This window comes from Triturus cristatus, chromosome 5_1 (genome assembly GCF_964204655.1).
Source record: "Triturus cristatus chromosome 5_1, aTriCri1.1, whole genome shotgun sequence".
In the NCBI taxonomy this organism is placed as follows: domain Eukaryota; kingdom Metazoa; phylum Chordata; class Amphibia; order Caudata; family Salamandridae; genus Triturus; species Triturus cristatus.
The window spans coordinates 937965680-937988519 of NC_140587.1; the positions used below are offsets into that span (position 1 = coordinate 937965680).

The 22840-nt window shown below is 46.3% G+C and overlaps 1 protein-coding gene across 6 annotated transcripts in view; it reads left to right on the forward strand.

Moving 5' to 3' along the window:
• The window catches only part of RIPOR2 (RHO family interacting cell polarization regulator 2), a 497105-nt gene that overhangs the window by 73362 nt on the left and 400903 nt on the right, over positions 1 to 22840 (forward strand). The gene's annotated exons all lie outside the window — the stretch shown is intronic.

Here is a 22840-nt window from a genome sequence, read left to right on the forward strand (position 1 = left end):
GTCTTAGCCGCATAGGCAGTAAGGCTAAAGCATCGTAGGTGCTCCAAGAGAGCCGCATGTTGGTGCTTTGCCTCTTCCAATGCTTGGTCGGTAGCGTTCCACTCTCCCATTCACTCCAGCAATGGTAGGCGTTGTTCCGCCTATGTAATTTCCCTATCAAAGGTCCTACGGACCCCTACAATATCTTGGATACAAATGCTGTGGATTACCACCTTAAAGGTGTACCAGTCAAGTATCCTGGTGGAGGCAGTGCCTCCAATTTTATAGAAGTAATTACATATGTGCGACTCCTGGGTATCCTGGAAAACAGGGTCATCCAGGCAATCTCGGGGAAGACATCGTGTTTGGGTCGGGGGATGCTCCATTGTATATCTCCTATGTGGGCATCATGGTTAGAGAGCACGCAGCCCAAGTAGTCGGCAGTACGGACCGATGGCAACAGAGGTAGTGAGCATAGTATACGATCGAGGTGTACAAATAAGTTGTGGGGCACTGTGTGGAATGAATAGACTTGCGAGTCGGGTTATAAGGCTCTCCACATGTCTGCAATGCCCAATGCCCTGCCCAGCCTGCAGAGCGGTCTGCCTGTGCAAAGGGGGGTGGTGCCTGGTAGGGGTGGGTGGGAGCGATCTAAGTGTAAATCAAGGACACAGTTACAGGGCCGGAGTGGGAACCAAAACCAGCCCAGGCAAAGTGCTCAGCTGGCCCCCCGGGGGGTTGGGGGTGCAGCCGAACTGTTTGCCAGGGCCGGTTTGGCCGATTTTGTAACAGAGGCCGGTATCTCAGCTATGCTGCAAAAACGGACCTGTAACAAAAACGGCCCCCCAGGGGCCCAAATCCGGCCCCCACCCTGGCGGCCCACCGGGGAAATGGCCGGTGCCTGCTACGGCCAGACCAGCCCTGCACGCTTACAGTTACCCCCTAGTATCCACATTACGTGAGTCTTACGGGCTAAGACATCTGAGAGCGTCATCCACAATGTGTCCTGATAGGAGTTCGGGGCGTATATGCTCCCAAGGAGAATATGGATACCATCCAGCCATCCCTAGAGCAGGACATAGCGCCCCTCTTTGTCGATGGTTGCGTCAGATAACCGAAAGGGAACACATGGATGGTTCCACATCATGGCCCCCTTGGCATATGCTGAGTAAGTGGTAGCGTAGACAGACAGACACACGTCATTGTTTCTGAAGGCGCAGCAATACTACTGCTGTAGTGTGAATCTCATGAACAAAAATTATTTGTGCTTGTTGCCATTTGATGTATGAGTAAATGTGGTAACGTTTTCGTGCTGTATGCATCCCCTTGAAATTGAACGTGAGGAGCCTAGTGGTGGTAAGCGGAGCCATTAAATGTTAGGTGAGGGTAGTCTGTCCCCGTGAATCTGGGTAATATCAGCGAGCACCTCCATTTAGCCATGCCCATCTCCTTCTGCTACCAGTGTTGTCTGACGAATGTCTGCCTCTGTGGTTCGTGTAAGGCCGTGGTCTTCAAACTTCTTAATGCCGCACCCCCTTGTAAACAAAAAAAAAAAAAATCACCTGGGCCCCTCTCAATTTTTTCACAATTAATCTGCTAAATTGGCAATGTTTAAATATGTCTATACATATTTAAACATTGCAGTTAAATTATGTTACCCATTTTACACGTAATCCCAGTCAGAATATAAATGACAACAAATCTTGGTGATGGTCCATTACAAAGTGGTTTACTTCCAACTCATGTTTTTATCACCTAAAACAAAGCATGAGGCTTATCTTGGTCAGAGCCTGGTGCCCCTCTGAGATTACTTAAGGTGCCCCAGGGGGGGCCGCCTCACAGTTTGAAGTCCTCTGGTGTAAGGGGTGCAGTGGCGTGAGGGATTATGTGTGTAAACAAGAACTCGTAGGGCCTACGGTAACTGGCAGTACTCCCAAACTGGATACTAGGGGTAACCATCTGAATACGTGGGATGGTGGCCGCATTGTGGAATAGAAGGGTGCAAGAGTGGTCCACCCTTTGTGTCAATATTGTGGTCGGGCTCGATGCTCAGCAGAATGGGCGCAATGAGGTAGAGTGTTGCGTCTCCGAGGCTGCCATGCAAAGACAGCTGGGAGCCTAAAAAACTGTGAACTGTCGGAGAAGCCAACGGGCAACTGGAAGCAAGTTTGAATCCATGGAAAAGTGATCTAGTAGTGTTGTGTCCGTGCTTGAGCGAGACAAGTGTGCCATGCATAGGTGGAAATTAGGAGAGGGAAGAGGGGGAGAAAGATGGGGCTAATGGGTTAGGGTAGGGGTGGAAGGACAACTGTCCACTGCAAGTGGCGACTAATTAGATGGTTGGGAGGTAGTCGATAGATCTCCCACTGCAGATAAAAGGGTATTTCTTTTGCAATAAGAACTATTGATAGACAGAATGCAGAACAATGTCATACATTCACCCAGGACAGAGATCTGGGCCTAAATCCATCGTTTTTTTGCTCACCATGTCATTCCAGTTTGGACCCAGCCATATGCAAATCTGTCTTGACCCTGTGTTGGAGTTGGTCAGTTTGTTTTTCACAAGATGCATGCATTCTCCGACAGGTGATGGAGAAAACTATGTACGAAAGAACCGTGTTACCTTTTATGTGGGGTTCATACCGTCAATTTATCATATTTGATTGTTTAGAAGTTGAAAGAGAAACTGTGGTCTCATCTTTCAATGGAGATGCATATAACAGATTATTTCAAAAAGTTGCTGCACAATTCTAGATATCTCGAAATTAAACAACAATGTTTCTTTTGTCATATTTATCATGATCATTATCTAAATTGGATAAATGAGGGTTGAATTTGCTGCGAGGATTCATATTGTTTTATGTATTTTGTTCTATATTAATACTAACATTGGTTTATTTTTGACTGATTCATACTTATCAACAGTAATACAAAAAGGAAGGAATACCAAACTGCTCCTTTGAATGCACAGTGAAAAAATCCAAAGTGTGAAACGATCAAGAGATTTATTTAATTAGTAGAAACGTAGAGATATATGGGCTGCTTCATTGTGCCTGCCGAGGGGTGAAAATCCTGTGGCTTCTAAGCAACTCGATTGAAGTACTGACACATTTCAGCAGCATCTGCCGGCCACACACTCAGATGATTGGTTACTGTTTCCTTCCCTTTTACTAATCCGTTTCAAACACGTGTTTTCCTCGTCCTATTTATTCAAACGCATTTTGCGTCGTCGAGTGCCACAAATATAAACCTCGGAGGACACTGACTGTTGTACTTCGTATTTGCCGAACAAAGAATGTATACTGCCTCATTTCATTACACAATTTGTTCAAGCCTTAGCATATTTCTTTTGTTAAGTACTGGTCTGCCAATTCACAGAGTGCCACCGTGTGTCACACGATATTGGCTCCCTTCACACAGTTACCCTGCTAGGATGCAGTGGCAGAGAAACCGAGCTGGAAACCACTGCAAAGAGTGGATTTTGGTACAACACTGAGTCAAGTTACTTCGTATACCCAGTTTATTGTAAAATACAGGCACCACCAACAGTGCAGCCTGCCAGTACAGCTCCCAGTCTCCAAATGACATTCAATAGAACATCACTAATGGAGGCAGCGAACATCCCCGGCATGAGCTGCTGATGTACAGTTAAAGGATCTATGCCCACTATAACACATCCCCCTTACGTGACAAAACAATGAATAATAAAACACATCTAAATTCTAACTAATTAATAGCAATCAAGAACATAAAGATACACCCACTTCATTGGAATAAATGTGATGAACACTACTTCATAACAAAATCTCTGAAGCAAGATGGCACCCTTATAGTCCTTGGGGAATAATGAGCGAGAACGACTTGGCCTTCCGCCTCCTTCCCAGGAAGGTCAACAGGTGGACTCATTCCCACCTATGTAGGTAACTTTTTACCCGGGTATCTCACCAACCTGGACATGCTCCATGTGCTACCAGTATGGACTGTCACCACATTTCTCCTGATAGAGTTGATGATGAAGGGACCCATGTACTCAGTTACTCCATTCCTCTCCCATCTTGCTTTCTTTACCAAAACGTGATCTCCCACTTTCCATTTCCTGCTCCTTACTGAGTTTTTCTCATCATACCTATGTTTATACCTCTGCTGGTAAGACCGGACTCTGGCACCCATCTCCTCTCTGGCCAGGATGATAGGCAACCACTGAGGGTTTAACTTGAAAGTGGCCAGTCTACAACTCAAAGACTCAAAAGGTGACTTCTAGTAATACAATCAGGAGCAGTGTGATGCACCCCCACATATCCCTAAGAACACCTTTAGGTGATACCCTGGACGCCAAAGCTCTCTGAACACCAGACTTCACCATCCTGTTCATGCGTTCAGCAAGACCATTGGCCTGTGGTGCAGAAAGGGCTGTCTTCTGTTGAGTTATACCAAAGTCATTTAGTAATTCTAGAATTTCGTGTCACCAGATACTTTGGTACCCCCTCACTTGCAAATTCATCTTTAAGGAACTCAGTGACCACCCTGGTACCCACAGTGCCCACACACCTGGTAGCTACCCATTTGGAGGTGTAATCCACCAGAAGTAACATACATGCCACCGTTGGCGGTAACAACTAAAATGGGCCCATTACGTCAAGGCCCAACTTTGTCCCAGGCTCCTCTGGCACAGCAACTGGTGACAAAGAGGCATCATTAGTCACATGTGCTTTATCATTGGAGGCACACAAGCAACACTCCTTTACCACCTCCTCTTGGTGATCCAACCCTGGCCACACTTACCTCTCCCTGATCCTGGCCTTGGTGAGACATCTACCAAGGTGGCCTTCATGGGTTAAGTTGATCACCTTCGACCTCAAACTGCAGGGTGGGCAATCCTATCACCCCTCACCAGGTTATCATGGAACAATGTGAGCTCATTTCTTACCAACCAGAATGGTCTTAGGTCAGCGTCTAATCCTTTATAGACAGGCCACCCATTCACCACATAGGTTTTAATAATAGAAAATAGTATGTCATCTTCGCCACTTTTCAGCCACTCCTCCCTTGTAATCATGGGGTCCCTCACCCAATACCCACAATTCACACCTTCAATGTCCCCACCATCTTTGCAAGCCACTGACAGCTGTGACAGACAGTCAGCTGCCTTATTAGTCGTCCCAGGAAGATACTGGACCTGGAAGTTAAATTCTTAAAGACCTTCACTCCACCGCTTGAGTCCAGGGGCAATCTCTCACTGTCATTACAAGAAAACACCTAAACCAAACTCCACTTCACCCCAATCTACCCCAATTCAATCTACCCCACTTCCCATTCCAGTCTACCCAACTCCAATCTATTTCACTTTACCCCACTCAACCCAACTGTACCCGAATATAATCTACCCCACTCCAATCTACCCCACTTCCATAGTCTATCCCACCCCCCTCGACTATACTCCACTTTGCCCAAATCTAACCCACTCCACTTCACGCCAATCTACCCCACCTCAATCTTCCGCACTCCATTCAAATCTACCCCACATCTCTCCAACCTAGCCCACTTAACACTACTCCAATGTACCCCACCCCAGTCTATCCCACCAGCCCCACTCTACACCACCACAGTCTACCACATCCCAATCTACCCCACTCCACTCCAATCTACCCCAAATCCAAACTACCCCACTCCAATCATCCTTCTTCAATCTACCCACTCCATTCTACCCCACACCATTCCAATCTACCCTATTCTAATCCACCCAAACTACCCCACTCCACCCTAGTCGACCCTACTACACTCCAAACACAAGGAGATGATAGGTGGAGCGCTGAAACTTTTCAGACACTCACCCCCAGTCACAGATCTGGGTTGAATCCATCATCGTTCTTTAGCTCACTTTGGGAACAGTCCAGCCCTAACTGTCAAGCCATGTCTTCCCTGGACCGAAAAAAGCATCCTGGGACCGGTTTCGGGCTAACAGCCCTCATCAGCCAGGCTAGCTTGAATCCAGTGGCAAAGTGAGCAAGAGACCCACGTCTAGGCATACCCTGCCAACTTAGTGCGAACAATGCAAACACAAGGAGATGATGGACTGAGCAATGAAACTTTTCAGACACTCACCCCCAGTCACAGATCTGGGTTGAATCTATCATCGTTCTTTAGCTTACTTTGCCACCCCAGTTCATAAAACAGCTATATGCAAATCAGTCTTGACCCTGTGCGTCATGGGAATAGTTCAGCCCGAACTGCCAAGCCATGTCTTCCCTGAACCGGAAACAAGCATCCTGGGACCGGTTTCGGACTAATAGCCCTCATCAGCCAGGCTAGCTTGAATCCAGTAGCAAAGTGAGCAAGGGACGCACGGCTAGGCATACCCTGCCAAGTTAAGGCGAACAATGCAAACACAAGCAGATGATGGACGGAGCGCTGAAACCTTTCAGACACTCACCCCCAGTCACAGATCTGCGTTGAATCAATCATCGTTCTTTAGCTCACTTTGCCAACCCAGTTTAGACACAGCTATATGCAAATCTTGACCCTGTGCCTCGTGAGAACAGTCCAGCCCAAACTGACAAGCCATGTCTTCCCTGGACCGGAAACAAGCATCCTGAGACCGGTTTCAAACAGGAATGGCATGGTGAGCAAAAAAACGATGGATTTAGGGCTAGATCTCTGTACTGGGGTGAATGTATGACATTGTTCTGCATTCTGTCCATCAATTGTTCTTTTTGCATTTGTCAACCCGAGTGGGATGGGTATGCCCAGACGTGGGTCCCGTGCTCTCCATGCCACTGGAGTCAAGCTATCCTGGTTGATGAGGGCTGAAAGCCCGAAACTGGTCCTAAGATGCTTGTTTCCAGTCCAGGGAGTACCTGGCCTGGCAGTTCGGGCTGGACTGTTCCCATTGGGCCCAGGGTCAAGACTGATTTGCATATGGCTGGGTCCAAACTGGAATGGCATGGTGAGCAAAAAAACAATGGATTTAGGCCCAGATCTCTGTACTGGGGTGAATGTATGACATTGTTCTGCATTCTGTCCATCAATTGTTATTTTTGCATTTGTCAATCCGAGTGGGACGGGTATGCCCAGACGTGGGTCCCGTGCTCTCCATGCCACTGGAGTCAAGCTATCCTGGCTGATGAGGGCTGAAAGCCCGAAACCTGTCCTAGGATGCTTGTTTCCAGTCCAGGGAGGACCTGGCAGTTCGGGCTGGTCTGTTCCCATTGGGCGCAGGGTCAAGACTGATTTGCATATGGCTGGGTCCGAACTGGAATGGCATGATGAGCAAAAAAACGATGGATTTAGGCCCAGATCTCTGTATTGGGGTGAATGTATGACATTGTTCTGCATTCTGTCCAGCAATTGTTCTTTTTACCCTGCTACACGCGACTCTTCCCAATCTGGCTCACTCCACTTCAATCTCGACTCCTCTCCAGCCTGTCCAACTCCACTCCAATCTACCCCACTCCACTCTACCCCAAACTACCCCACTCCAATCCACCCAATCTACCCCACTCTTCTCTTCCCCAATCTGCCACACTCTATTCTACTCTACCCAGTCTACCCCACTCCAATTTACACTACCACATGCCACTCAATTCTACCCCACTCTAGTCCAATCTAATCCACTTCATCCAAATCCACCCCACTCCAGTCTACTTCACCCCACTCCACCGCAAACTACTCTATTCCAATCTAGCCCATCTAATCCTCTTCACTCCAATCTACCCCAGTCAACTCCACTCTAGTCTGCTCCACTCCATTCCAATCTACCCAACCAAAACCCAGTCTACCCCATTCCGGTACCCACCACATCCCAGTCTACCCCACACCACTCTATCCAAATCCACTCCAACCTACCCCACTACAATCAACCCCACTCCACTACAATTTACAGCACTCCTAACTATCTCACTCCAGTGTAGCTCACTCCACACTAATCTATCCCAGTCCCCTCCAATAGACCCCATTTTAATCTATTCCAATCCACTCTAATCTGCACCACTCGTATCTACCCCACTCTAATCTACCTCACTCCAATCTACCCATATCCACTGTGCTTCACTCTTCCACAATTTACTCCATTCTGCTCCAATATACCCCAATATATCATAGTCCAATCTACCCGATTCGACTCCATTCTACCCCACTCCACCCCAATGTACCCCACTCTACCCCCAGTCTACCCCAATTCAATCTAACACACTCCATTCAAGGGCGTAACACAGGCCCCTGCATCCCCCGCGGTGCGGGGGGCCTCTGAGCTGCAGGGGGCACCCTCAGCACAGTACTCAGTCCTGAGTGCTCCGGATTAAATCCAGAGCGGGCCCCTCCGTGTACATTGCAGAGGGGCCCCTTAAACTTTTGTTACGCCACTGACTCCCTTCTACCATGCTATTCTACCCAGATCCTACACTCCAATCTGCCCCAATCCACCCCACTCCATTCTGCCCCACTCCACTCACTTCACTCTACCCTCAATCTACCCTATTCCACTCTACCTCAGGCTTTCCCACTCCAATCTACCCCACTCCATGCCACTAAGTTTAGCCATGCTGAACAGCAGCCACACTGGTGGACAATATGGCTAAAACACAATCGCGTAGGCGAGATTTATTGGATTTGTCAATGGTTGTTTGCCTTGTTGCTGGATTTAGGATTATTTGCAGTGATCGCAGTGATGAGATTGAGTCTCCTATTTGCGTGGTCCAGCTATGACGTAACAAGGGAGATACCTATGTGGAGTTCCTCACGGAATCCTTGATGTGAGGAAACCTGTCATCAAGCGGGCGTGGAGTAGAGGGCACTTTTCGCTACGGTGCCACTAATAGGCTGAAGGTAGGCTTCACAGGTGTTGTATTTTTTATAAATGTGAATGTGTCTGCGGACATACAATAGATTCATTTGCACGAGACAGGAAAGAGCCACATTTGTCGTGAAATTGGATGAAAGGATAATGCGGTCCAGGGTGAAAGGGAAATAAAGGAAGATTATTTTGGGGAAACTGTGTGAAATACGTAACTTTTTTGGGGGAACCATAATGCCCACATCTGTTTTAGTCTTCGCTTCTTATTATATCGAGTAAAGGATGCCACATCTGCCCGTAGAAGGGTCATACATTGCAGGACGGCTGATATTGGGTGGAGATGACAGATGGGTGGTAAAATAAAGGAATTAATATGTTAGCATCTATTGAAGCATAAGCAAACAGAAGGGCTTATCTGCACGCTGCTCAAACTTCATGTTGCCATATTCATAACCTGGCACCAACAGAAGCAATCAATAGTGAGAAATGTGAGCTCCGCGACAGAAGAGTGTCCCTTAGTCTGCAGGACGCTTGCATTCATTCTGATTCTTCATGAGGTGATTTGGAACCATGCTATATTTCTTATGTTGGGGTATATTTGACACCATGACAGCTCAAACTGTATCGCTATGCGCATATTTGGACAGAGAACGTAAAAGAGAATTTCCCAAGCAAATCGGTACTTAAACAAGTCACAATGCAGATGTGTGGAGGAAGTGGTGGAAAGCTGATTTAGTGCATGAGAGTCATGTATTTTATCATTTTCTCAATGCAGTGAGGTTGAAGTATGCTCAGCCTCATACATAAAAATCTCCTTTATGTAATGGTGCACATCATAATAAAGACGTGGTCCCTTAATATTTTTTAAAAATAATAATTCAAACCATATTTCCAATGGTTTGTTTGCCTTACGTTGGTTCGTTTTGGTTGGGTTAGAAATGTACTCTTGCGCACGCAAGCAGACAACTAGCGAGCGAGAAAAGTGGTAAAAGCTAGAAACAGAAGTTCCCAATCGAGCCTCTGCTAAGTGTTACAACGTTTATCGTAAACAAGTAATAACATCACACATCCAGAAAAGTATCACCCACCTAAACTAGGTGGATGGTACTGTCCAACAGCCGGTTAGTAATGGTGGTGTGGAAAGGAATTGCAAAAAAAGAATCAGTTTCCTTCCAGGTGGACAGGCAAAAATGGCAGAGTGTACTGCCCCCCTCCCCCATCCTTCTTGTCATATTTACCTGGTGTTTCGTAAACGCCCAGACAGGAAATGTGACCGTACATTGGAGGATGTTCCCCTGGTGTGCCTCCACAAGGGGCTTTCTTTACCACATTCTTATGGGTAAGTGAGCCCCCCCACCCCCGTCCCACCACCTACACCCCAGTGGGCTTTCAGGAGACTAGCCATTGCCCTCTTAAGGTGGTCTATGCCCAGATACCATAGGCTCTATAATACAAAATTGCCCGACAGAATCAGTTCTGGCCGGGGGGCTGATTTTCAAGGGGCAACACCGGGCAAATAAGGCCCTGTCACCTCCCGGGGGTGACAGTCGGTGGCTCTAACTGGAGGAGCCCCGGACTGTTAGAGCTCATGTATTTATAACTGGAGCTGTAGCGCCCACTTACCCTTGGAGGCACTCCCACCTGAGCTGAAGCTGATATTTAAAATGTACAACCAGTAACAACCCATATCAGCTCAAGCTTATTCGTCACACCAAGAAAATAAAGCAGACCTAGTTTACTTTCAGAAACAGCATACCTGCCAACTCACACGGTGCCACAGTGTGACGCACAATATAGGCTCCAATTACAGGGTCTCTCGGTGCGGAGCCGATATCACACGGTAGCAGGGAAAACAAGCTGAAAACCACAGTAAGTAGTGGTTTTCCAGCTCGTTTACTGAGGTTGACAACTCCCGACGTCCATTATGAGGTGTGAAACCCCCCCAGGATATCGACACCAGCCAGGTCAGAATTAAACTCTCCAACACCGCAGCAACAGAGAAAATAAACACAGATCGGGGTCTAAAACAAGGGTGCGTGCTCGCACCGCTCTTGTTCAATCTGTATACCGCTGACATGGGCCAAGCCTTGACAGGAGCAGCATTGGCTACGCCAAGGATCGGGGGCACAAAGATACAGCTTATTCAATACGCTGACGACTTGGTACTTCTAGACCATACCAAAATAGGTCTACAAAAAGCTCTGTTTGCTTTGGCAATTTACAACGTGGCCCACAAGCTGGTGGCCAACCAATCTAAATCCAAAGTTGTCATCTTCGGCCATCACCCAAAAAAGAAATTAGCAAGATGGAGCCTCGGCCAGCTGACACTGGAAAGTGCACAAAAATATAACTACCTGGGCGTCTGGCTCACAGAATCAGGGCGTTCGTGTGCTCAATTGCACAAAATCCAAACGAAAGGGAAATGCATTACTTATGCTCTTTGCAAATTACAAGCTACCCTGCACATCCCAACCACGACGGCCATTCGAAGAGTTTTACGTGCAAAACTAATGCCCGCCCTTACTTACGCCCAATTAGCATTCCCCGGAAAACTATCGAAAGAACTGGAAAAAATACATTGCAGTGCCCACAAAAGGCTGTTTCATCTGCCTGCGTGCACCCGCAACACATTAGTGCGCTTAGAATTCTCCTTGAACCACCAAATGCTGGAAGAGATGGCCTTTCTGTGTAAATATTATTTTCTCACAACAGCGGCCCAAGAGAAATCTATGAAGGCGGTTTTAAAACACATTTTCTGCGAACCTGGGAATCCATGGTCAACTGCACTCGCAGCCGGAGCAGACCAGCTTAAACTAGCTCTGGAGAACTGGAACCCCAAGATCATTAAGTACTCCGCCATCAAGTGCACACTTAAAAAACAAGTTCGTATTCACTCTCGCGCCCTAGATCTGGAACTATTGGACAAAAAAGGCCTGCACGAAAGCCAAACCCTGCCACAAAAAGGGTTAAACTCTAAACTTCACCTTACGCAGGCCGTGGGCAGAGCAGCCTTACTCAGGATCTTAGCATCCCGATTACACCCTCTGCCACTTCAAGAAATATACAATACTAAACTGAGAACATCGGTGAGCAAGAGCTGCCGGCTCTGCGATTACAAACACGAGTCCCTGGCCCGACTTCTACTTTGCTGCCCTGCCTTGCGTACAGCCCACAGTTTCTATCTACGGCCAATTTTATTACAACTGGGCACCCGCACAGCCAAGGAGGCGATTCACAAATTGTACACATTGAACAGAGTAAAACATATGGCCTCGTTTGGCAAATTCATCCAACAGACTCGAACACTGCTGATGACTCCACCACTTGGAGCCTCAGTCAACTGCAAGTCTGCTTGATGCCCATGGACTTTTAATTATTGCCTTCTTTTAAGAGCTGATATTTTCTGTTCTATGCTAAAGTTTTATGTTATGGTTTTAAGTAACCAGCAATAAATATATTAATTAATTCATTCATATCGACACCAGCCTCAGCATGCTTTTTAGGTCTCGCCTGACCCAGCGCATGCGCTGGTCTGGCGAGACATTTTGTGAGGGCTCCAAAAAGTGATACCAGGTCAGCCTAGAGCTACAGTGCACGTGCGCGGGCGCACGCGTCGCGCTTTACCGCCATTACTTTCACTTTCGCGGCCGCACTGCCGCTTTGATGTTTGATCACGATCACCTTCGTGGCCGCATGGCCGCTTTGATGTTCTCCGTGAGGCTTCAATAGATTGCAGCAGTTAAAACAAGCATTGGCATAGCCAATAGGTCTCGCTTTTGGGACCTTATAAGTGTTTAGTTATGCAACTGTTGCATGGCTAAACACTTATAAGGTCCCAAAGGCGAGACCTATTGGCTATGCCAATGCTTGTTTGGTCGTGCTTTCGAGACCTCTTTTATATACTTTACTATACACTAATATGTGTATGTACTTTGTGGGCTCTGGAGATCAGCCCTAGGACTTGTCTGCTTCTGCTTAGGGACTTTTTTTCCTGTTCAACTGTCTCTATTTAACTGTCTTGATAGAAAATACCATTGGAGGTCATTAAAATACCAGAATTGCTTTCTGCTGAGGGACTTTCTTTTTTTTCTTCTTGCAACTGCCTCTATTTAACTTTCTTGATAGAAAACTACCAGCAGAGGTCAGTAAAATACCAGAATCACTTTAGCATTCTCTAGATTCCAGTCCATAGAAACTGTCTTCCACGAGCGCCCGTAGACAATAATATTTTTTTCAAATCTTGTATTTTCAGTGATCTGACCACTGAAGGTCCTGATTGTATATTACAACAGAGCTTTGGACTATACCATTTCCTGTTGAAAGGCAATATTTCTCTCCATGTGTTCCCATACCTGGCGTGTAACACAGTTTTGTGCTTACTTTCCCTCCATGTTAAAGAACAGTAGATGTTTCAGCACCCAGGCTAATGTGCTGCATAGCTAATTACAGATGGCGAGACCGATTGCATTGCAAATGCTTGTTTTTTTGGGGAGGAGGGGGCTTGTGGGCGTGGAAGGATTCAAAAGTGCCTTGTAGGTACTTCTGGACACGAGGCCCCGCCCCCTTCAAGGCCCCGCCCCCTCATCACACTGTGAGATGGTTCTTCAAGTTGGCAGGTATCTCATAGTAATCTCCGACCACCAGGCTTGAAAATACTTTGCACGTTTTTACAATTAACGTCTGTAGTTTCTTTCAAACGAATCCTTCGGCACCAGGGTCTGCCTCGGCGGTGCACTCCAGGTCAGGAGGAGCCGCTGGCCAACAGCCAGACCCAAAAGTAATCTTGATTTATTTTCCCAGCTAAGCCGGGGCCTGCTTCAGCCACCGTGGATCAAGCGCGCGATAACCATCTGTAACTCAGCATCTTTCCATTCACAGAAGCCTCGTGATGTCATCGTTCTCTGAGGTCCACGCGGGCATCAGATGCGACATTGTTTCTGCTGGAGTCTCTCTGGCTGCCGCTGAACACCCCTGCAGATTACACTCCAATAGAGTGAATAATTTATAGGTGAAGCTATCACAACAGCGGCACAATGGCAGCTTTATTCATGCCTAATTATGGAGCGAGGCCGCATCCTCTGGCAGCTTCCAGGGATTTAGCACGATAGAACCATGAAGTAGCCAGTTGCGCGAGACAGAGACACGATGTCATTACCATTTCACGTGTCAGAGTTGGAACTAAAAAAAACACAAATCGCGAAGGGTTTGTGCAACTCTAAAATAGTTGTTTCAGAAACCAGCAAGTTTGGAGACAGTAATAAATGGTTATCAGGAATAGACATCTGCGGCGCAGAGTGCAGGCCCATGGCCACGGACACGGAGAGAACCGAGCTCGCAAAAACCCGGACTACAGAGAGAAAAGAGTTTAACCTGTTTTTATGATGCGTTAGAAACTGCATTTATTGTGTAACGCGAGGGGGTGCAAATGGTTTTGTTGTCAAGCAATTATGTAGATTTTCTAAAAATATGTCTCAGTTCTCTTACCGTAATTTTGATGTTACAGTGCTAACGCTTTTCACCGGATCTACCATGGTGATTATTTATTTATTTGAACATTTGCAAAGCGTCACGCTAAAGCCACCTCTCTCAGCTCTTACGGGTCGATTGGTGAATCAAAAACATTTCGTCAGGTATTGAGGGACCTGTAAAATGATTTCCTCAGGGGTTTATCGAACCTACTTACGGTGGCAAATGTGTGCGGACTCCTGATCGCACCTGAAACAGTGGCTCCCTATTGCAGGGTCGATTGTGCCAATGGTCACGTGGAGGGGTGCAGATGCATACATGCCAACATTTCAGAAGAGCAAAGTGGGAGATTTAAAAAAAAAAAAAAAAAATCGGGAGAATGGGGCCTTCAATCGGGTTTCTGTCATGTATGGACTTTGGAAGTGTGCTGCTGCAGGATCGGACATTGGAAAGCAAATTCACGTGTTTTTTTTTTATCACCTTTCAGAAGCATGGAGCGCAATGGCAGGCACAGAAAGAGGGGGATGCAAGAGTCGTGCACTGGCCTGGCAGGTTGCGGTCAGTGCACACACCCCCCCTCCCTCCCCCGTCAGCCTGGGCTGAAACAGCTTCCGGGCGCACACACACAGCCACCACCCCCCCCCCCCCCCCCCCCCCCAGTACTTCACAGGTGTTTAAAAGACCATACGGTTGTTAATGGGGCTTTGTTGGTTTTTCACCCCTTCTAGAGCCCCTGCATCGCCATTCTGACTATTGCTGGAAGAATTAGCACGTTACACATTACCAAGCCCTGTCAGCTGAAAGAGGAATCGGGTTTTTGCTTGCAGGAATCGGGAGGCGGGAGACTAGCCTTCAAATCGGTAGTCTCACGCCTGAATCGGGAGTGTTGGCATGTATGCAGATGTCTTCTTGAAACTGTGCGTTTTTGGTGTTCTCTGGAAGCCTTGTACGATGAGTAAAGCCCGCAGATACGGGTTAAGTTCATTCAAGAGTCCAGAGCTCAGAACTTGGATGGTTTTGTACTCTGTCTTTCTTGTGGTTGTAGCTCCGTTGGGTGGCTCACTTGACAATGCCTATTTTAGGGCATGTCGGAGGGTTCAGGGACATGCATTGGAGGTGTTGTAGACCCATATTTTGAAGGCGCGCATAGACCAGGTGTGTGATTCTTTTTCAGTGTAGGGGTGATATGGTTCAATTTTGTCAGATTTGGGCGAAGCGCGTCAGCTTGATTCTGGATGCTGTGCATCTTCTGGATCTCATTGGAGCTGTGGTTGTAAGCTCTAGCCTGGGCAGAATGTGAGACCTGGTAGATCCAGTCATGGTGAACTCAATCCCAGGCTTTGTGTGTGAGAGGGGAAGCACTTTTCTCAACTCCATCGGCTAAATGTTCCTACTTTTAGCGAAGTCTGTGATCTGATGAGGAAAGGAAACATCATGATCAAACAAAATCCCTTTTTTACTCTTTCTGTGTATGATTCGAGTTGGCTTCTAGTTCTGAAAGCCACAGGAATCAGAATGAGTTATCAGCAGATCCACCACAAATGAAGGCTTTGTGATTGACTCCGCTCAGACACAAAATTCACTAATTTATTCAATAGTAGATGAGTTTCAGGCAGCCCAAAATTTAGTTCCTCTCTGTTCCCAGTTTGGATGTGGCTCTGAGAGTAATCAACTTACACGTGGAACTGCAGTTTATAAAGCAAAATTACATCTGCCAAGGAACGCTTGTAGATGTTGAGGAGGTACATCAACAGTGAGAAAACTTGTGGACCGCAGCTAAAAATTAGTGTTTAATGACCCAGATCCGTTGACTATGGTTTGACACAGTAACTAGAGTGGTGAATACAAACACCTCTAAGCAGACCTGCTCCATTTTCAGGAGACTGTGTGTGCGTTTAGTAGAACAGTATCTGGATTCAGCAGGACTGCTGGATAATGGAGAGTACAAGCATATCTGAGATGGGTTGTGTCGCAAATGGAAGATCCATAGACCAGGTGCAGGGCCGGACTGGCCGTAGCGGGCACCGGACAATCCCCCGGTGCACCACACGGGTGGGGACCGGTTTTGGGCCTCTGGGGCCGTTTTTGTTACAGTGCCGTTTTTGCAGCATAGCTGCAAAATCGGCCCTGTAACAAAATCGGCCGAAAACCGGCCCTGGCAAAGAGCTCGGGGGGGAGGGGGGCGGCCGAGCACTTTGCCAGGGCCGGTTTCGATTCCCAGTCCGGCCCTGACCAGGTGTATAAACAAGGTAACTTTATTTAGGCTTGGTTCCAGGTAGATGAGTAGGAGAAGATAAGTAGATAAAGCGTAGCCCACCACGAGCAGCCTCCCCGCTGCTCAGCCTGCATCCACCAACTGACACTCCACACATAAACAAACACCCAAGCATTCCATGACGTCATCACACATTCCAGCATTTATCCTGGCTGAGCAGTAGGGGAAGAGACAACTACGGAAGAAGAATGTATTTAGTTATTTATTTATACTCTTGTATAGCGCTGGAAGTCAACCCCCGAAGGGGTATCTCCGCACTTATGCTTAACCTTGGAGCCAAGATTTTAAATTGAACAGAGAAATGAAAGGGGGAGAAACCTAACAGGCGACAAATAGAAACGTTTTCAGGGACTTCTTGAAAGATTGACACCAAGTTTATGACACATCCTTTTTCCTTAGGGTACTAAAAGCAGAAAAGTAGTACAAGAATATAAACGTCAGAGTATAAACGTCATTATAAACACTCCAGAAGAAAAGATGGAAGAAACATTCTAGAGTATACACATATGAAATGTACATATAACTATAGATAAACTATATCAGAACATGCGGAAGGAACATTCCACAATATAAATGCAAAGTAAACATGCAAGCCCCATCCCCCTTCCTTGGGGAAGTCCAAAATTGCGAGGGCATGACTTGGGGACACCACCGCCCCCACAACCTACACTTAAAAACAGAATCAGAGCACTAACCGCTCCCACAACCTATACTCAAAAACAGAATCCGAGCACTAACCACTCCCACAACTTCCCCGAAAATGGGTACACTCTATGCCCTAGAAAATTGAGCTGTAACTTGAATTGCGAGAACTTGAATAGGGAACACACAGCTCCTACAACTTAAACGTAAATGGGTACACACTATACAATTAAAAACTTGAATTGAGCAGACACCGCTGACACAATAACTGACCTCCCCATGGCAGGGTACACCATACTCAACCTCCCTATATCAGGGTACACCATAGGGTATATGTCACCCTAGAAAACTGACCTCCCCATGGCAGGGTACAACTTCCCCATACCAGGGTACACCGCAGGGTAAACTGATTAAGGGCACTAAACGCCAACACAACAACTGACCTCCCCATGGCAGGGTACACCGTAGGGTATAAGTCACCCTAGAAAACTGGGCACTAACAACCCACACAACCTCCCCATACCAGGGTACACCGCAGGGTAAACATCACCCTCAAAAACTGAATAGGGGCACTAACCGCCCCCACAACCTCCCCATAGCAGGGTACACCGTAGGGTATACGTCACCTTAGGAAACTGAACTGAAACATTAATCACTCTACAGCTGTAATGTCCTAGAAGCAAAACATGACGACAATCACACTCACACAAATACAGAACATGCATTATGATGACAAACATTAAAGTAAAAAGTAAAATCAAACTCCGGTGAGCGGTCTCTCACCCGAAGTCCTCACCAAACGAGAAATCCTTGTTTATGAATTAGGTGAAGGAGTCGCCAACCAATCCGTAGTGACACAAGTAGTTGAGGGTGTGCTGTGACACCTCAAAACTGCAAGTGAAGTCCAGTTTTCACTGTATGCTGAAAGGCTTGAACTGATTAACTAAACATCAGAGGCTCGCAGGGGAGTCAATCTAGCTTGCAGGAATGTAGCGCCTGTTAGAATAGCGTATCTGTGTCATCAACCTTGAAGTGCTAAGACAGACCCTAAAATGGCGGCACGCTATTGGTGTCGCGCTGGATGGCTCCCGGCACGTAGGTGCCCGAAAAGCATCTCCTGTCAAGTACATCCGTCATGTAGATCCCTCGATGAACAGCACGTCATGCAGAATCCCACGAAGGCACCGCAGGTGAGGTTGCGCGCGCAGTGTCAAAGTCAGTTAGTTTAGAATTAATGATTGCGCAAAGTGTAAGCGTGCCAAACAGAGCTCGTGCCTCAAATCAAATGGCAATAGAGCGGTTGAAGAGACCAAACAGGTCTCAACTGTGGTCAAACAAAGATAGACGAAAACAGTGTCACCACTGTTGACTTCACGCTCTACCGGTACAGACTGCCTCCACAGCACTTGATCTGTCACAGGTGCTTCACCTCACACTCTGCTGTGTCAAAGACCAAAAAGATGAAAGTACAAAATCATGTTGATGGGTTGCCATGGACAATGTCTGAAAGTGCCGATATTGATGCTGGCACTTTCCCGAGAACAGACTCAGACTAAGCTTGCAGGGAAGAAAACAACACACCTCCTTTATAGAGCCTGTCAGAACGCACCAATACTTCTGTTTCCTCACAAGCAAGCGCTAGTTACGACAACAGAAGTAGCGCTAGACCTAATATGCAGCTGTGGAATAAACCGGGACAGCATCACTTCAGCGTCATGTCCTCACAGCAGGATGGCAAAGAGATCGACGGTAGGCTGTTGGAAAACCAGAAGTGCAAGGTTAAACGCCTACGACTGCAGGCTGTCCAGATAGTAGAGGACACTGATGGAGCTTAAGGGGCATTTCCTTGAAGCTCCACTTGTCGAGTTTCAATGTCTTGAGAAGAGTCCTTAGTTCCTTTACGAGTTTCAGTGTCTTGAGAAGAGTCCTTAGTTCCTTTATACACAGTCTCTTTCCTCAGCGTGTAGGTTCCTTGAAAAATGGTCGCCAAAATGTCGCAAATGGAAGATCCATAGACCAGGTATATAAACAAGGTAACTTTATTCAGGCTTGGTTCCAAGTAGATGAGTAGGAGAAGATAAGTACATAAAGCGTAGCCCCACCAGGAGCAGCCTCCCCGATGCTCAGCCTGCATCCACCAACTGACACTCCACACATAAACAAACACCCAAGCATTCCATGACGTCATCACATTCCAGCATTCATCCTGGTTGAGCAGTAGGGAAGAGACAACTACGGAAGAGGAATGACAACAAGTAGTTTATGACAGATTGCTATACCAGTACCTGCACTTCTCTTCAGGGCGGCCATACCTCTAATGGGACCGAAGCAGCTCTTATCGGCAGGACAGCCATACAAGTAATAGATGCATTAGTAGCACTTATCAGCAGAGCTGCTTTACTAGTAATGGACCAGAAGGTCTCAGTAAATGGTATTTTGACGCTCCCTTCAAGTTTGGGGCAGATATCAGCGGCTCTTGAATAGTCAAAAGGGCAAAGAAGTATCAAAGTTTCAGTAATGGACACACATCCAAATCAAGGAAGGTGTGGAACTTCGGTCTCCATCTGTCAGAATATCAATAATTAAGGGTGCTGCGGCATAAGGCAAAGGCACATCTACGAGAAGTGATTTTTTTTATCACTACAACGAGGAGGTTGCCTGCTAGATAGTCACTGCTTAGACTCTCTTCACCTGTACTTTTCGTAGGGAGTGGTCGCAATTCTTTTACACTGTGGGATCTGTTCATCCATAATTATTGTTTCAGGAAGTTCCCTTCCGTCTGGCTCCTCGTTCTTAGGGCTCTTCTGAATGAATCCGATAGTTCTCCAAACTCACATGTACATGCGAGTGTCTTTAACGATGCCACTCTTTCAGCTGGCCCGTGCACTCTTGTAAAAAATCAGTGGCGTTCTAACACCACATTAATGCGAGGTCCAAAATATCGTTCTAACATGTTCATTGACATCTCATATACATCTGATGGTTCCCCACACCACCACCAACATGTATCACATCCATACTATCATAGATTTTCCTCCCTCCAACGCCCAAATTGTGTAATAGAATGGCCTGCTTTCTAAAAGCAGAGAATTTTTCTACACCAATTGCCACAATATATGAGTCAAAACGGTTCCTCCATCTTTTCCATGGAAGAATTGGTTCCCCCTTTTCTGACAGAAAAGCAGGAGGTTGTGACATGCTGGTGTGGTAGCCATGGTTACAAGGGAGATTGTATACCAAGTAGACCGAGTTAACCACAATGTGGTGTGAGTAATGATGAAATACATGGATGATAGTTCTCTCCTCTAAAGTGTAAAGGATTCAGCCATATATTTCTGTAACTCTTCCAATACACCATAGGGAGAGTTGAATAACAATAATGTGCTTGAATAAAAGTTCTTGCCTCACTGTTTCATCCCGATGTCATGGTAAGAATTGACGTATTCATTTTACATCTATTTCCAGTTCAATGTTCTCGATGCACTCAATGTTCTCGTGTGGTAGAGTGAAATGACCTTTACTAATATGGCGGCACGTCCTGTGACGTTGCGACGTGTGCGTGATGCCTCGAACATAGGTGTAATGACCTGAACAGAGGAGCCACAAGGAGCAAGTAGAACGCTGTGTCTCCAGCCACGAGGAAAGCTTGCGAGTTTGAATTAATGGTTGACTCTGCTGATTTTTGATAAAGTTACTTACGAGGATTATTCTTGTACGTCGGTGTGCCTCATCTTGATGTCAATTATTAAATCCAATGTTCCTCAATGTAGAAAGCAGGAAAACAACTTCATAACAAGTCATAAATCCTTTTTTCTTTGTAGTGGGTCCGATTCTTCGTGAATAAGGAAATCGGTGGTTCGCAATACCTGTCCCCAATCAGGTGCTCGTCGCCAGTATTAAATTACTGATTCTGTGTAGGTTTTTAAGATCCTTTATTCGTAGACAGAACCACCGACTACTCAGCTCGCCAGCCAGCCATGGAATGACTCATCTCTGACATTCCCATGGAGACCTTGAAATTCCAGGCTCGAGCTGGCATTCTTTAAAGGCATGGAAAACCAACACATAGGCAAAGTAAATTACAACATCATGCTTTTCTGGTGGTCAGAGCCCAATGGAGAGTAGATATCTGGGTTCTGGAGTCTGGGTAGGATTCCAGATTTCCAGTCAGCAGTGATGCTTCCTTCAACATTCTGGTAATAGGGGCGATCGGGCCAAAGCCAGATTCATGTACTTTCTAATCCTCTGGTCACCCATGACTCACCAGAGAGGTTTCTCTCTGAGATGATGAATGAAGGAGCATTTGTGTACTCGTCATCCAGCCAGAGCCTAACTGTGACAAATAGCACCATGGAAATGGCAGCTTAGGGTTCGGCGGGTTAGAGACCTTGGCTGACAAATTCACAAAACTTGGGAAAACAGAAGAGGAAAACTCAAAAGGTTACAGGACTGCAGACTGCACAAGGTCTACTGGACTTCCTTCCTGATGACTCCTCACATATAAGAGTTTAGAGAGCATTTGGAAATATAGTGCAGGAAGTTGATATGCACTTGTGCTGGCAGGGCATTTTATTTACCTTATGCTTTCACTAGGGGTATTGATATTACTTAGGCCTACATAGATTAGAGTCTGTAGGTGAATACCTCCGGCTCATGCAAATATGGACTGATGCAACCCATCATCAATACAGGGGAAAATGTGGCTCGGTCAGATTTGATGTTACTAGAAGTCTATGTGTATGCTAAAGCCTATAAGCAGTTTTGGCTCCCGTTAATAATAAACTTTATCATGAAAGTGTAAATTTTACATAAATCAGATTGTATGGTACTGGCTGCTATACTTTGCCATGAGAGTGGAATTATTGCACCACAATGGATTTTGCTTTCAGCAGTTCCTTTGTTTGTATTACAGTAACGGTGCACCATGCTACTGTTTGACAATTGCAGAAAAATGCCCCTGCACCTCTCACACATCAGAGTATGGCCCCATATGCAGTAATGGAGTCCAGGACATGCGCCAACACACATTGTGTTTGGGGAAACACAGACTTGCCCTCAGTTGGCAAGTCCATCTGCCGGGGGCAGGAGTATGGAAACACGGTGGAGGACCAGGATGTGCCTGGTGCCCTGGAACACTGAACTTCCTTCCCAGTTGAGGACTACCCTTAGTGCACAACACCTGTGTATTTTTAGGTCAGGCATTAGTCAAGACCTTTGATTTTAATAACATTATTCACATAATATGCTTACTTATAGGGGCTTTTAGTTAGCCCTCTACAGCCATTGGTCTGTGGCTGTGCCACAAGTAAGACATTTTATGTATGGTTAATTAAAACCATAACAATGTAAACATTTAAAAGAGACATGTTATGCAAAGGAAAGAAACAAATAGGAGCAGAATATTATAAAACCATCTGACGTGTGATTATTTAAAGTCAATTGCAGGTAAGCCAAATTGCAGAGTGCATGTGGTCCACAGTTCGAAAATGTGTGTTAAAGAGTTAAGCGTTTATTAAAAAAAAGTCTGCAGTCGGCGGTCTTCTCTGAATTTTGGGGGATTTTTTTAAGAAGGTCCTGCACCGCTTTACAGTATTTGCCTAGTCTTGCCAATTCGGAAGGGGCCTTGGTGCTAAAAATCCAGTTTGTGGCTTTGTTACAAGTCCTTATGCCATGAGTTAAAAAGAGTTGCT